Source organism: Chiloscyllium plagiosum, chromosome 13 (genome assembly GCF_004010195.1).
Source record: "Chiloscyllium plagiosum isolate BGI_BamShark_2017 chromosome 13, ASM401019v2, whole genome shotgun sequence".
Lineage (NCBI taxonomy): Eukaryota > Metazoa > Chordata > Chondrichthyes > Orectolobiformes > Hemiscylliidae > Chiloscyllium > Chiloscyllium plagiosum.
This window is the reverse complement of record NC_057722.1, coordinates 23,202,967-23,217,154: the sequence shown is the minus strand read 5'-3', so window position 1 is coordinate 23,217,154 and position 14,188 is coordinate 23,202,967. Positions and strand designations below refer to the sequence as shown.

At 39.0% G+C, this 14,188-nt stretch overlaps 1 protein-coding gene across 8 annotated transcripts in view; it reads left to right on the top strand.

Annotated features, from left to right (window-relative positions):
* The window catches only part of LOC122555842 (SPRY domain-containing SOCS box protein 1-like), a 270,118-nt gene that overhangs the window by 129,519 nt on the left and 126,411 nt on the right, over positions 1-14,188 (top strand). Inside the window, exon 1 of one of the 8 annotated variants that reach the window (XM_043702036.1) lies at positions 6,786-6,858. The exons of the other annotated variants lie outside the window; for them this stretch is intronic. The gene's annotated coding sequence lies outside the window, so the exon portion shown is untranslated. Of the gene's footprint in view, positions 1-6,785; positions 6,859-14,188 lie in introns of those variants that run through there. 8 annotated transcript variants of the gene reach the window in all.

The window sequence follows — 14,188 nt, the reverse complement described above, 5'->3', positions numbered from 1 at the left end:
AAGTTTTACAGCACACTTGGACAGTTGTCACAATATGAATGTATTATGGCAACCCATTTTAAAATCACTGCCATGTAGGAAAAAAGATTTTGATACTGGAAAGATGAGATCATGTTACTAAATCATGGATATCTAAAATGTTTAATAAAATTGGACACAATTGGCCTGAACCACTGGATTTTATTATTCATATGGTTATTGTTAATTTTTGCAAAGTTCTATTTCACAGCAGATGAAGAGGCAACCTCTAAAATAATATTTTCTACTCTTTCCTCACGTACTGACTGATTTTAGTGCTTCCAGTATCATATTTCCATTGTTTCAAGTCATAGGGCATAGGTTTAGGGTGAGAGGGGAAAGATATAAAAGAGACTTAAGGGGCAACCTTTTCACGCGGAGGGTGGTGCGTGTATGGAATGAGCTGCCAGAGGAAGTGGTGGAGGCTTGTACAATTACAACATTTAAAAGGCATCTGGATGGGTATATGCATAGGAAGGGTTTGGAGGGATATGGCCCAGGTGCTGGCAGGTGGGACTAGATTGGGTTGGGATATCTAGTCAGCATGGACGGGTTGGACCAAAGGGTCTGTTTCCATGATGTACATCTCTATGACTATGTATATAGCACGGAAACAGACCCTTCAGTCCAATTCGTCTATGCCAATCAGCTATCCCAAATTAATCTAGTCCTACTTGGTCCATATCTTTCCAAACCCTTCCTATTCATATACCAATCAAGATGCCTTTTAAATGTTGTAATTGTACCAGCCTCCACGACTTCCTCTGGCAACTCGTTCCATACACACACCACTCTGTGTGAAAAAGTTACCCCTTAGGTGCCTTGTAAATCTTTCCCCTCTCACCCTAAACCTATGCCCTCTAATTCTGGACTCCCCTACCCCCCAGGAAAAGAACCCTTGTCTATTTATCCTATCCATGCCCTCATGATTTTATAAACCTCTATCTCTGATGCTCCAGGGAAAACAGCCCCAGCGTATTCAGCCCCTCTCTACAACTCAAATCCTACAACCCTGGCAACATCCTTGTAAATTTTTTCTGAAACCTTTCAAGTCTCTCTCAACATCCTTCCGATAGGAAGGAGGCCAGAATTGCATGCAATATTCCAACAGTGGCCTAACCAATGTCCTGTACAGCTGCAACATGACCTGAACTCAATGCTCTGACCAATAAAGGAAAGCGTACCAAATACTGTCTTCACTATCTTGTCTACTTGCAACTCTACTTTCAACTAACTATGAACCTGCACTCCAAGGTCTCTTTGTTCAGCAATATTCCCCAGGGCCTTAAGTGGCTAAGTCCTGCTCTGATTTGCCTTTCCAAATGCAGCACCTCATATTTATCTAAATTAAACTCCATCTGCTACTCCTCAGCCCATTGGCCTATCTGATCGAAATCCCATTGTACTGAGATAATCTTCTTAGCTATCCATTACACCTCCGATTTTAGTGTCATCTACAAACTTACTTACTATACCTCATATGTTTGCGTGCAAATCATTTATATAAATGACAAAAAGCAGCGGAGCCAGCACCAATCCTTGTGGCACACCACTGGTCACAGGTCTCCAGTCTGAAAAACAACCCTCCACCATCGCCCCCTGTCTTCTACCTTTGAGTCAGTTCTGTATGCAAATGGCTAGTTCTCCCCGTATCTTATGAAATCTGATCTTGTTAACCAGTCTACTATGAGGAACCTTGTCAAATGCCTTACTGAAGTCCAAATAGATCACATCCACAGCTCTGCCCTCCTCAATCCTCTTTGTTACTACTTCAAAAAGCTCAATCACATTAGTAAGACATGATTTCCCATGCACAAAGCCATGTTGACTATCCCTAGTCAGCCCGTACTACAGAAGTGGTGGTGCTGGATGTCTGAAAATGGCAAATTACAATCCTGTGAAGTAGCTGAAACATGCAGACAATGAAGATCTTAATGTTGGCTATGGAACCTGATTTTCAATTGAGTGGGTTGTTGGCTTGCTGTAGTTATCTGCATCATTTGATTAGAGTACAGAAAATTCAATCTGCCATCTCACATCTGATCATTATTTGCCAATCTCTGATAGATCTGTGTGGGTATGGGGGAAAATATTAGGTTCAATTGTTCTGCTCTGACTTATCTATAGTCCACTAGCATTTATATGTGAATGATTCCTCACTTCTCTACAGGAACCAAGCCCCAACAACTGTTGGTGGCTCGGTAGTTAGCATTGCTATCTCACAGCACCAGGGACCTGGGTTCGATTCTAGCCTTGGGCGACTGTCTGTCTATGTGGAGTATGCAAATTGTCTCCGTATCTGCGTGCATTTCCTCTGGGTGCTCCAGTTTCTTCCCGCAGTCCAAAGATGTGCAGGTTAGGTGAATTGGCTATGCTAAATTGCCCACAGTGTTCAGGGATGTGTAGGTTAGGTACATTAGTCAGGGAAAGGTAGAGTGATAGGATAGGGAATGAGTTTTGGTGGTTTATTCTTCAGAGGGTTGGTGTGTCCTTGTTGGGCCAAATGGCCTGTTTCCACACTAGGGATTCTATGAACCTACAGTAATGTGAGGAGAGGATGTGGACATATTTTTGGTAGAAAACATAGCTCTGAAAGGTCTGTTACTTATGCCATCTCCATTAAAATTTCAGTCACTTATTGTACAGAAGAATCATTAATTTAACTATGTTCATAAAGCTGACCAATGTTCATGCTGGAGAATGGGATAGGCTTTCCACTTTTGCCACCTTGTGTCGACCGATCAATCTCTTGTTCAGATATAGTAATAAGCAGCTGCTCCATTCTCCCTAACTTTGACTCCACAAAATGAATTCCTATTATAACAATATTATGTTGTCTGTTTCCCATAAGGTAGAAACAATCCCACTTCAGACTAAAACTACTGCAGCTTCTTTCGGTGTATTTCTTGCTGCTTTCCATGTGGCTGGTCAATTGATTGCTACTTGATACATGACTGCAGGCAGCAATGAATTGTGCCACCCCAAATGTACATTTAGTTTATCTCTTCTTTACGAATAATTTAACAAAGCAGCTAGCATTTTCCAGCCCTAACCATGCTTGCATTGTCTTCAACTGTTTTCTGATGTTCAGATTGTTGTATGATACATTGTGCAATGATGTCAGACAAGTGTTCTGCTCATTTTACAATCCCCATGTTGAAGCTTTTCTTTTGACAACGAGAGCTATTTCAGATCCTGGTTATCTGAAGACAATAATACTTATACTAACATGATTAGTGAGTTCGCAATTAGGATCACTAACCAGAGTGGATCATTGCTGCACGAAGTTCTTTACTTGTGGGGCTTCTTTCAATGTATGGTGTATTGAAGACTTGTTATCATGTAAATGGGAAAAAAAAGAAAGAATTGTCTTGGCATAAAATGTGATTGTAGTGTTTCATGATCAGAAATAGACTGTGACTTGTGACCTGGGGAGAAGAAGGTCTTCAGCTTCTTGAGATTTAAGAGTTCAGTGTAGTTGCACTTACAATGTAAAATATTCAAAACATATCCTGGAGTATTTGTATTACAGAAAAGCAAAGTCTGTTTAAATGGTGTTAACTTTGCATAATAAGATTAAAAATCAATAATTGTGAATTGAAAGAGGCTGTCATGATCTGTGGCATGCTATGTAAACAAAAATATTATCTGATGCTCAATAACTCAAACTATCTAATGTGAGTCATGAATATTATGAATTGTTTTTCTTCCTTCATTTTCCTTGCAAAAGAGGTGGTTCCCCCTTTCTATTTAATAATTGTATAATGAAAAGCAAACAGCTGTGCATGTATGAATAAAAGCACAGTTAAATCCTGCTGTCTTGTGTACACTTTCTGGTGTGGCATTTGAAGCCTACTTTTAACTTGGATGTCAGCCAGCCAGTCTTTATGATCATTGCAGTATAGCCTGGGCTGTCCCAGAAACTCCTTGCTGCCTAGCTGATGGAAAACGGCTCGGTTTGTCGATCTGAACAGCAGAAAACATGGGCATTTCTAGCAACATTGCAAAGTAGTGCATGCAAGCTTTTCACGTAAAGGTAGGAATACAACTGGGCTATATGGTACTTCAAACCAGCTTTGCCCTTTATTAAGACCATTGCTTAGCTTCAACCGTTTTGTGTATTTTCCCACTCTCTTTCCATAGTCCATGATTCCCTAGTGTTAAAAAAAAATCAATATGTAACAGAAGCTTTCTGCAGGCCAGCAAATGTTATATCACATGACTTGCCTCGTTGGTTTAATAGAATAGTTGGTAAGAGACTCTGTTTTCCCTTCTGCAAGATTAGAATGAGGGTATTATAATGTCAGGACAATGGATGGCCATTTTGGACCGAGATGAGAAACTTCTATGCTCTGGGGATTGATTCTTTGGGATTCTTGACTCTAGATGTTGAGCTGCTTAATATATTCAAAGTAAAGATTGATGATCAAGAGTAGACTGATGGGGCATTAATTGGCTGGGTTGGATTTATCCTATTTTTTCTGTACAGGACATACCTGGGCAAATTTCCATGTTGTCAAGTTAAATGCCATTGTTGTAACTGTGTACAGGAAGAGCTTGGATGGGGAGTGGCACGTTCTGGAGCACTCGTCTTGAGTACTATTGCCAGAATGTTGTTAGGGCAATAGTCTTTGCAGTATCCAGTGCTTTGAGGGTTGCTACTTGAACTAACAAAGTCCGGGGAGAATAAGTCCTGACTGACTGCCCCTTCTCCTTGCCAGTTTTAATTGTGTTCTGTGATGCTCTCTTGCTCCCTTATTCCGTAACTAGAACTCCTAGCTGCAACATCAATGATAGGTAACCGCATATTTTAATTGCGGTCATCAACTCGTGACCACCATAGCAAAAGACAAAGATCCATATTTACTAGTGTATTTGTCTCAATTCTAGTTCAGTGCACTGTGAATTAAGCTGTTAGGTAGCAACAAATGTGCACAATTAAAAAAGTTTTTATGTTTAGTGCAGCCTAAAGAAAGGGAGTTTTAAAATGTGTTTAATTAAATTAAAACTGATAGAACATTTCAGTAAACTCCGTAATTTGTTGCAGTGAATAGTTTGAGATTCCACTTTTGTTATAGGAAGTGCAAATTATGGATTATGCAAAGACACTGGTCTGTAGCAAATGTGAATTATGATAACTTCCCATTGCTTGATTTCCTTCCGTCCAGTAATAATCATAAATCATAAGTGGTTTTGTGACATATTCAGTGTTTATTTTACAGTTGCATTGCATCTTCTGTAGATTACAAGTGTTTGGCTGACATGCTTTTATTTTCAAAATGTGTGGCTTAAGAATTTTAAAATCTTTGTGAATCCAACCATCGGGATAGATGATTTGTAGAACATCTAATTAATTAGTTATTCAGGTGTTATGCACATTTGGTGCAATGGTCTGCAGTGCACCTGGTGATCCACCATTTGCTATAGATTTTCATATCCAACCTTTCACTCTTAAAATGATGACCCAGACTTATCCTTGCAGGTGCTTTGGCATCAATCCAAAGATTAGTTGCACATGACAGGCAATCTAACTGATTTGTGATGCACCATATGTGCTGTATAACTGTATAACCTGTCTGTCTCAGCCTCATTGTCCCCCCCTCCTTGTTCTTCCCAAATTTAATGTGATAAGTAGACCATCAAAAATGCATTGCCTAAGAAACCCACTTAATGCTAATAACTGAAATGTTATATATTTCAGTGCTGAGTGTTGCATTGCAACACATTATTTGGAATAAGTATAGGAACATTAACTCCTGGTGGAGTAACCTTAAAAATTTAATTGGATATGTTTGTGGATATGTTTGTAATTTGCACAATACATAGTAAGGATTTTTAGACTTAATTTTTTAATAACCATTCAAGGTAAGCAATGCTTGTTTTTGTTTTCCTCTTTGTCATCACAAATACAGGCATATTTGTCTTCAAGTTGTTTTATAAATACTTAAGTGCAGACAATTTTCTTTCAAGACATTTTAAAGGTAAAAGAATGTACTTCTGCTTTCAGTGGCCAATCTTTTTAAAGTTGAACTTTTTAGGGGAAGTTTCCTCTTTTAAAAGAGAGGTAGTACAAATTTTACTCTTTTGAAAGCAGTGAGGGATTGATAGGGCATTTTATTTTGACTGCTGGCCCATGTTCATTCTTAAACATATGTTTATCAAATTAATTGGAATGGTTTTGTTTCCGAATATAATCTATTGCTACTTGGAATACATCGTTCACATTCTGCTCTCGTTTTATTGTTTGCCATCTGTCCTGACGTCTGCTGGCTGAAGGAACCTCCCCTAATGTGCACTTCTGTAATTAGATTCCTGTGACGCCTCTCAAAGTAGAAACAATGGGCAGCTTTTGTATTGCACATCAATGTGGCCTCAAGGTGGCAATTCATATCCTTGCCAATCTGGTGTGTCGCAGACAGCCCCAGATGGCTTCCTGCAGTGGGGCTTCAGTGTTGCAAGATCTTTGTCCAGCTTTAAGAATACTAAAATGGAGACCAAATGGTGATCAGTGTGGTGCACATGTAGACTTCTGTGAGCATATTGGTTTCCAGGGTGTGCATGACATAAAGAAAAATGTTCTGTCACCAATTTACTTTTAAGTCTGTCTGCAGACCTGGGGCGGCAAGCCTGTGTGTGGTGTTTGGAGAAAGGGGCGTCACCATCTGTTCTTCATTCCCAGATCAGTGGATTAGTAGCCCTATGTGATGAGATCAGCTAGATCAGCTTACAGGGCACTGCACTCACTTCATCTGGAGACTTCTCCATCTGGGCTGTCGTTCTTTTTCTCACTGAAAGCAAGGCTTTTAAACAGATCAAGGCTGCTTTTTACAGTAATGGAAGGTACAGGCTTTATCAAAAGTGATCTGTGACATACACCTTAAAAGCGATGTTGAGGCTGCAACCTTTTTTTCACTAGCCTATCTGTATCTGCCTGCCTGGCTTTACAACCGAGCAAGGAAGTATTTCTGCCCTGTTTGTTTGCTGCCGATTGCTGCACAGATGTGCATTTCCAAAAGCTTCTGCACTGCAAGCTAAGTTGGTTCAGAATTCTCTTTCTCATTCTCTCTTTCTCCACTACTGGCTTTCCCTATTATGTTTCTTGGAACTGTTTTTCCTGTTTAAGTCTGTGTGTGCTTGCTCCTGGTTAGTGTTTTTTCTGCAAAGTATGCTAACAAGTTAGGTTTGTTTCTGTGGACAGGCTGTGTGCGCACCTTCTAATTCAGTTCAGAAATAATGGTTATTAGGGTGAGTATTTATTTTTAATCTAACATTATCCTTTCAAAAGCTAATCTTCATCACACGTGCAGTTTTGTTTGGAAATGAAGATTAATACAACTAGTTACTGGATATGAACTGTAATGACATTTACCTTTGGCATTTGTTTGGCTTTTTCATTGTAAAGATGAGTCTTGTTATTAGCTCAAACCTGTAACCTGGTGATCATCATCCCAAATGGTAGTGCAAGACACTCATGTCAGAGGTTCATGAGTCAAACAGGGTGTTGACCATTATTAAAATGAATTTGGCAAGGTTTGTTTTATCTCTAGCTCGTGAAGGATACACTGATTACCAAGGTTTTATTTATGATTGCTGCAGCAATGTTTGTGTGCAAAAAGTAAGAACTATTTGTATCTCAGCTATTTGACCTGCAGCTATTGTGAGGACTGCATTAGCTGTTTAAAAGACACAAATTTAACTTGCAAGTCTTAGTGGTGTAATCTGACATTCTGAAAATGACTCAAAGCCTGTATGATTTTTCTAAATGTATTTTGAAGTAACTTGTTCTGAAAGATATGAATAGCATAGAACCTTACCTGATCTGGCCTGTATGTGACTCCAGACCCACAGCAATGTGGTTGACTCTTTGTAGGCGGCACGGTGGCACAGTGGTTAGCACTGCTGCCTCATAGCACCAGAGACCCGGGTTCAATTCCCGCCTCAGGCGACTGACTGTGTGGAGTTTGCACGTTCTCCCCGTGTCTGCGTGGGCTTCCTCCGGGTGCTCCGTTTCCTCCCACAGTCCAAAGATGTGCAGGGTCAGGTGAATTGGCCATACTAAATTGCCTGTAGTGTTAGGTAAGGGGTAAATGTAGGGGTATGGGTGGGTTTCGATTCGGCGGGTCGGTGTGGACTTGTTGGGCCGAAGGGCCTGTTTCCACACTGTAATTTAATCTAAATCTAAATCTTAACTGCCCTCTGGGCAATTAGGGCCAGGCAAAAAAAATGCTGGCCTGGCGACTGACACCCACATCCCATGAATGAATAAAAAAGAATACAAGAGCAAGGAAGTTTTGTTAGAACTGGATAAAACTTCAGTAAATCCAGCACTGGAGTACAATGTGTGGTCGAGTCACCACATTACACAAAAGATGTGCTTCTACTTTAAGTGGCCAATCTTTTTAAAATTAAACCTTTTTTAGGGAATGTTTCATCTTTTAAAGGTTAAAGAAGTTTTACTTTTCAAAAGTAGTGAGGGATTGATAGGACCTGTTTATTTTGACTGCTGGTCAATGCTCATTCTTAAACAAGAATGTGTGAAGAAATTTACTGGGATACTGTCCAGATTAGAGGGAATGAACCATGAGGAAACATTTGGATTGGCTGGGGTTATCTTCTTTTTGAGAAACCAAGTTTGAGGAGACCTGATAAGAGATTGGTAAGATGAGGGGCATCAATGGATTGGAAATGTGTTTTTTCCATTTGTAGTGGGGTCAATAACCAGGGAGCATGGATTGAAGCTCTGAGATAAAAGACTGTCAAGGAGAACTTTGTTCATCAGAGGGTGTGAGTCTCAATCTCAATGCCTGAAAGGATGATTGCATCAGAAACACTCACCACTTAAGTGGTATTTTGATTTTCACTTGTGGAGCAACAGCCTCCAGAACTATGGGTCAAATGCTAGAAAACTTGATTACTAGAGTCAGGTCTGCATTGACTGGCAAAGACATAGTGGACTGAATGGCTTCCTTCTGTGCTGTAAATGTCTGTGTATATGAAACTACATGGATTTCTGGTCAAGAATGATGAGGTATAGAGTGGAGGGGAAGCTGCTGCAGACGTTCTTAAGGGTGAAATTTTGGATATTTTGGGAAATAAATGATCAAAATAGTTTCTCTTTTTATATTAATCATGTTTTAAAATTGGTACATATTAGATCACAGGAAAGAAACTAGCTCCTCCTTCAAACACAACAAAGAATACCTGAAGCAGAATGTGTCCTGAGTGCTCTTTAAATTAATTCAACTGGTATTACAGGAATTCTGATTGTTTGCATTGGATTTGCTTATCCCAGCCAAGATAGTCATGCATGTTGTGGCTTAACTTCAACAAGTTTAAGGTTAGGTGGCAAAAGTCTAGTGGAGGCCCTTCTCTTCATTTGATATGTGTTGAACCCAGCTGAATATTGAATCAAGATTGAATTGGAGAAGATCAGGAATGTTAATTTTTGTTTGTGGGTGCATGTGAGGCAACTTCACGACCTACGTGCAATGTTTAAGACTGAACTTGTGTTTATCTAAAATGACTGCCAGACTACTTGGACCTTTTGGCATCATGGTAGCCCACAAACCCACAACAGACTAAACAGCAGCTAATGAACTTAAAAGACCCCATACAGACAACAAGCAAAATGAACATCATTTATGAAATACCTTGCAAAAACTGTAATGAACACTACATTGGACAGACAGTCATAAAACTAGCCACCAGGATACATGATCATCAACTAGCCACAAAAATACATGACCCACTCTCACTAGTATCTTTGCATACAGATGAGGAAAACACCACTTTGGGACAACACATCCGTCCGAGGACAAGTCAAACAGAGACACATGATAATTCCGAGAAGCATGGCATTCCAACTGGAACTCTATCAACAAACATAGACTTGGATCCCATTTACCACCCTCTGAGAAAAAGAACAGGAAAATGACATCACAGGAAATGATGACATTAAACCAAGGAAACCTAAACACAAATAGAAAGTGGGACATAACACCAGTGCTTCACCGGAAACACACTCGTGATGTTACAGAGTATGGTGACAAAATGTCTGAAAACAAACCTCCCAGCTCAGCAAGCAAACTTACATCCATAGCTTCAACCCGAGCTACAAATCTTCTTACAACTCGTTGTGTATATTTCTGTTTGGATTCTGAGCCTAACAGGTAGTGGCAATCTCCTGTTTGATTTTGTACCAATGAGTCAGCAATGAAGGAAGATGACTTGGTCATAGGTGAAAATGTTTGGTGTTATTGAACAGGAAATTACATTGGTTATGAAAGGAATTCTTGGAGAATGAAAACGAAAATATCTGAAAGTATGCAGAATTTCCATTTCCATTTTTGTCTTCATTTGTAAAGAGCAAACAGATGGTTAAGAAATTAAAGTAAATACAAGTTGGCTCGGCTTTGTGATTTGATTTGCAGGCAATGTTTTAGACACTTTTTAAAAATTATACTGCATCTTTCTAGATATACCTAATAGCATACACTATTGAGTCATGCTTGCCTTCTGGCTGAGGTATCATGGGTAACTGGCAACCATGAGATTACTTGACAAGAAATTCACAACTTCCAAAAGAGTAGGAACAAATGAAGGAAAAAAAATCTTTTTGGATTTTACTGTCTTTCAGAGAAGATTCCCCTGAATCTAGTACAATTTGTACCTTGAACAGACTTTTTGTTCTTAAAGTATGTCAAAATGAATTGCAGTAAAATTGAGAGCCTGGATCTCTCAACTTTATGGTTACTATCAATCTTCTACACTGATGAAATTCGTGAAAGGACACGCTACATGTCCTTTTTCCAACAGTCTTCATAAAATTTGCCTGGTATATTTTGTTTTTGAATTTTAAATGATTCTTCAATGATTTTTAATCTCCTTTCATGTGTACTGGTTCTGATCCAGACATGGATTTCCCTCATTTTGGTGAGCTCTGTTGTAAAAGTATTCATTTTTAAAAGTAGAATCACAAAGTGCCCTGTTTTGGATGTTTCTTTCATAACCTCAGTTGTCTGTTATTAAGTTGCTCTGTTTTACTGCATTTCTGATAGGTGTTCTGAGTAAATTCCCTATTTTGTAATTGAATTGGTTTTAAAAATTATTTCTATTTCTTTCCAAAAGAGACAAGTTTAGTTGTTTTTGAGTGTTTTACAGGCATAAAATATTACAGCAATTCAATTTGACCAGGTTGATATGTTTTCTTGTTCATTGGCAGGGTAAATAGAGTAAACTATAAAGCGTGCTTCAGATTTGAGGAAACTAGAATTCTACAGCAGGTGCTTCTGAAGCCAATAAGACTGTGATATTAATGTAATTCATTACCATGTTAGGTGATTAAATTGAACTGCATCCTTATTTTGTTTGAGAATTGCGTCCAGAAACTTGGTTGTGTTCTTCATTGAAATAATGGTGAAGATTGAAATGTTCGAGGAGAAAGTGAGGTCTGCAGATGCTGGAGATCAAAGTTGAAACTTTATTGCTGGAACAGCACAGCAGGTCAGGCAGCATTCCTGAAGAAGGGCCTGTGCCCGAAACGTCGAATCTCCTGTTCCCTGGATGCTGCCTGACCTGCTGTGCTGTTCCAGCAATAAAGTTTCAACTGAAGATTGAAATGGACTGTGTAAGTGGACTCTGAGATGTGGTGCTTTGTCAAAAATCATGTTGGCAAAACTGAAATCTGTAGAATTAGATGGGCTGTGGCAGTGTGCCTACAAGATTGTCCAAGTTGTAAAAAGCTGAATGTCGCGATGACAGTCATCAAACATGATATATTCAGAATAGTATCCCTCAGGGTCAGCATTACAAGTTAAAGATATGAAGAAACTCTGAAGGGATGGCTATATTGTTTGGAAAGAATGAAAGTTAATTTTTAATGCCCAGTGTGACTCCTGTTTCATACATACTGATGACCAGGACCTTGAGGGGTGCATGGGCTGGGGCCGGAAGAGGTGGAATTACACAAGTTTGCAGGACAACTTAGAAATTTGATGAGCCACAAGGAAGATTGTTGTTGCAAATTTTACAAGGATGTAGACAGAATGATGTGAAATTGCATTCATGTTTTGTGCTAACTAGAGTTTTGTAAAATCTCTCTGAATCTGTGCCATTATTGAGCTGAGCCAGTGGAGCATTATGTGCTTTGTATTGGTGGTATTAAAGATTGTGGGGGGAAGAAAATCCCCTCCACATCAGTCTGAAGACTAAAATATAAGTAGCATTTAATCCTTTTGTCCTACAATTCCCAACCAGAATGAAGAGGTTAGGTAACTTCCTCCATTAATCTCACACTAGAAGCTTCACAATCAAATTGATTGGAGTTGTTTGAACACTTACTGTTTATTTGTAAGTATCCTTGAGATCCTGTTCCACCTCCAGGTCATTGGCTGACATAATAAGTTACAACTTTTCCTGAAGATTAACCAGAAAATAATCAAACAATGAGGCTCGGTCGTATTTCTGCAGCAGCAGCTGGGTGAACCTAAGGCTTTAATTCAATGGTGACTTACACTAGATTCATGTGATCATGTTTTCCTGTGCATCTGGCAATTTGGTCATAATAAAGTGCACTCTACCTCTGCCCCAAGCTTTTGCAATTGGACTTAACCCCCTTGTTTCTGTGTTTCAATCATAACCAGTGTTTTGTGGATGCATGGTTCTATAGATGTGCTTTAAAGACAGTGGCTACCTTATAGTTACAGATTTGTCCCAAATTGTTTGTGATTCTTTGCGTTGTTTGTGCTGCAATATGCTTGTGTTTGAGCACTAACCAGGAGTCAATTCTGGTCATACCTGTTACTACAACGACTACAAGGCAATGTTAATTCAGAAATGGATCAAGGTTTCTCACATTAATAACTACTATTTAAATTACTTTCAAAAGTTTGATTCAAATAACCTCTCTGTGCCATGTAGAATCAAGAGTTAAGTTTTTGAAATTTTTTGAGGTGCGCGAAGATTTTTACATGTTCAAGTGTATACCATTGCACCAAGGCTACCCAGATTCATTCAATATCAGTGGTATGAGATGACATTATTTAAAAGACTGTGGGGAGAAGAATTTCCAAATCAAATACTGTTGGGATTACAAGATGATGGAATATAGGGATAACAAATGTACAAGTGAAAATCAGCAAATTTGGTAATGAAAATTATGAACAAAGCTGCCAAAAAAACATTCTACTATATCAAGTATTAATCAACTAGACTGGAAAGGGTGAAAAGCAAGGATCAGATCAGGGGTTTTGTTTCATGACCGGCAATATACCCACAATTACATGAAGAAATGTGTGAGAATGTCAAATAAGGCAATTTGTTTTGCTAAGGGTTTATAATATGTACTAATAAGGGAGATCAGAAAGATCTACCCATTTACTTGATTGAGAATTAGCCCAGTATGGCAGGAATGACCGTAATCAATCTAATGAAACTATATTGGAGATTTTAAAAAATAAGTTGCAGGAAGCAGCTGGATCAAAAATATAATTAAATATTCATGAAAAGTATCAATTTTACCCAGTTAAAATAAGCAGAATTAGAAATCTCTTGAAAGTACAACTTTCAAGTGCTTGCTTACAGATATTTTTAGCTTTGTGTAATGCAGTTTAAAATAAGTAATGACCTGTCTTTGGACATTCATGGTTCAATGGTCCCCTCCGCTCTAATTCAAGTCCACTCCAGGAATTAAGCACATACACTGGGTTGACGTTTCAATGCATTACTGAGTGAGGGTAGCATGTTCAGTGGGTTGTCTTTCAAATGAGATATTAACCAAGGCCCTATTTGAACTTGCCTCTCAGGTTAGTGCAAAGAGGCCACTGTTTCTATTTGTGTAGTGTATAATTGCAGGTCTTTTATAAAATACTTCAAAATGTCATCTTCCATGCTTCCAGATCTGGCTTCCAGATTTCCTGACAAGTTGTTTGCTATTCCCTCAGTCCTCGTGGAGACTGCATTCCACCTTCATACCCTCCATGTGTGTTACTATCACCATGGTAAATGGGACAGACTTTGAACAGCTCTAGCAACTCAGGACTGGGTATCCATAAGGTGCTGTGGGCCGTCAACAACAGCAGAATTGTACTCCTCAATCTGCAACCTCATGACTTGGTCTATCCCCTAGTTAATCATTACCATGATGCTAGGGGATCAATCCTGGTTTAATGGA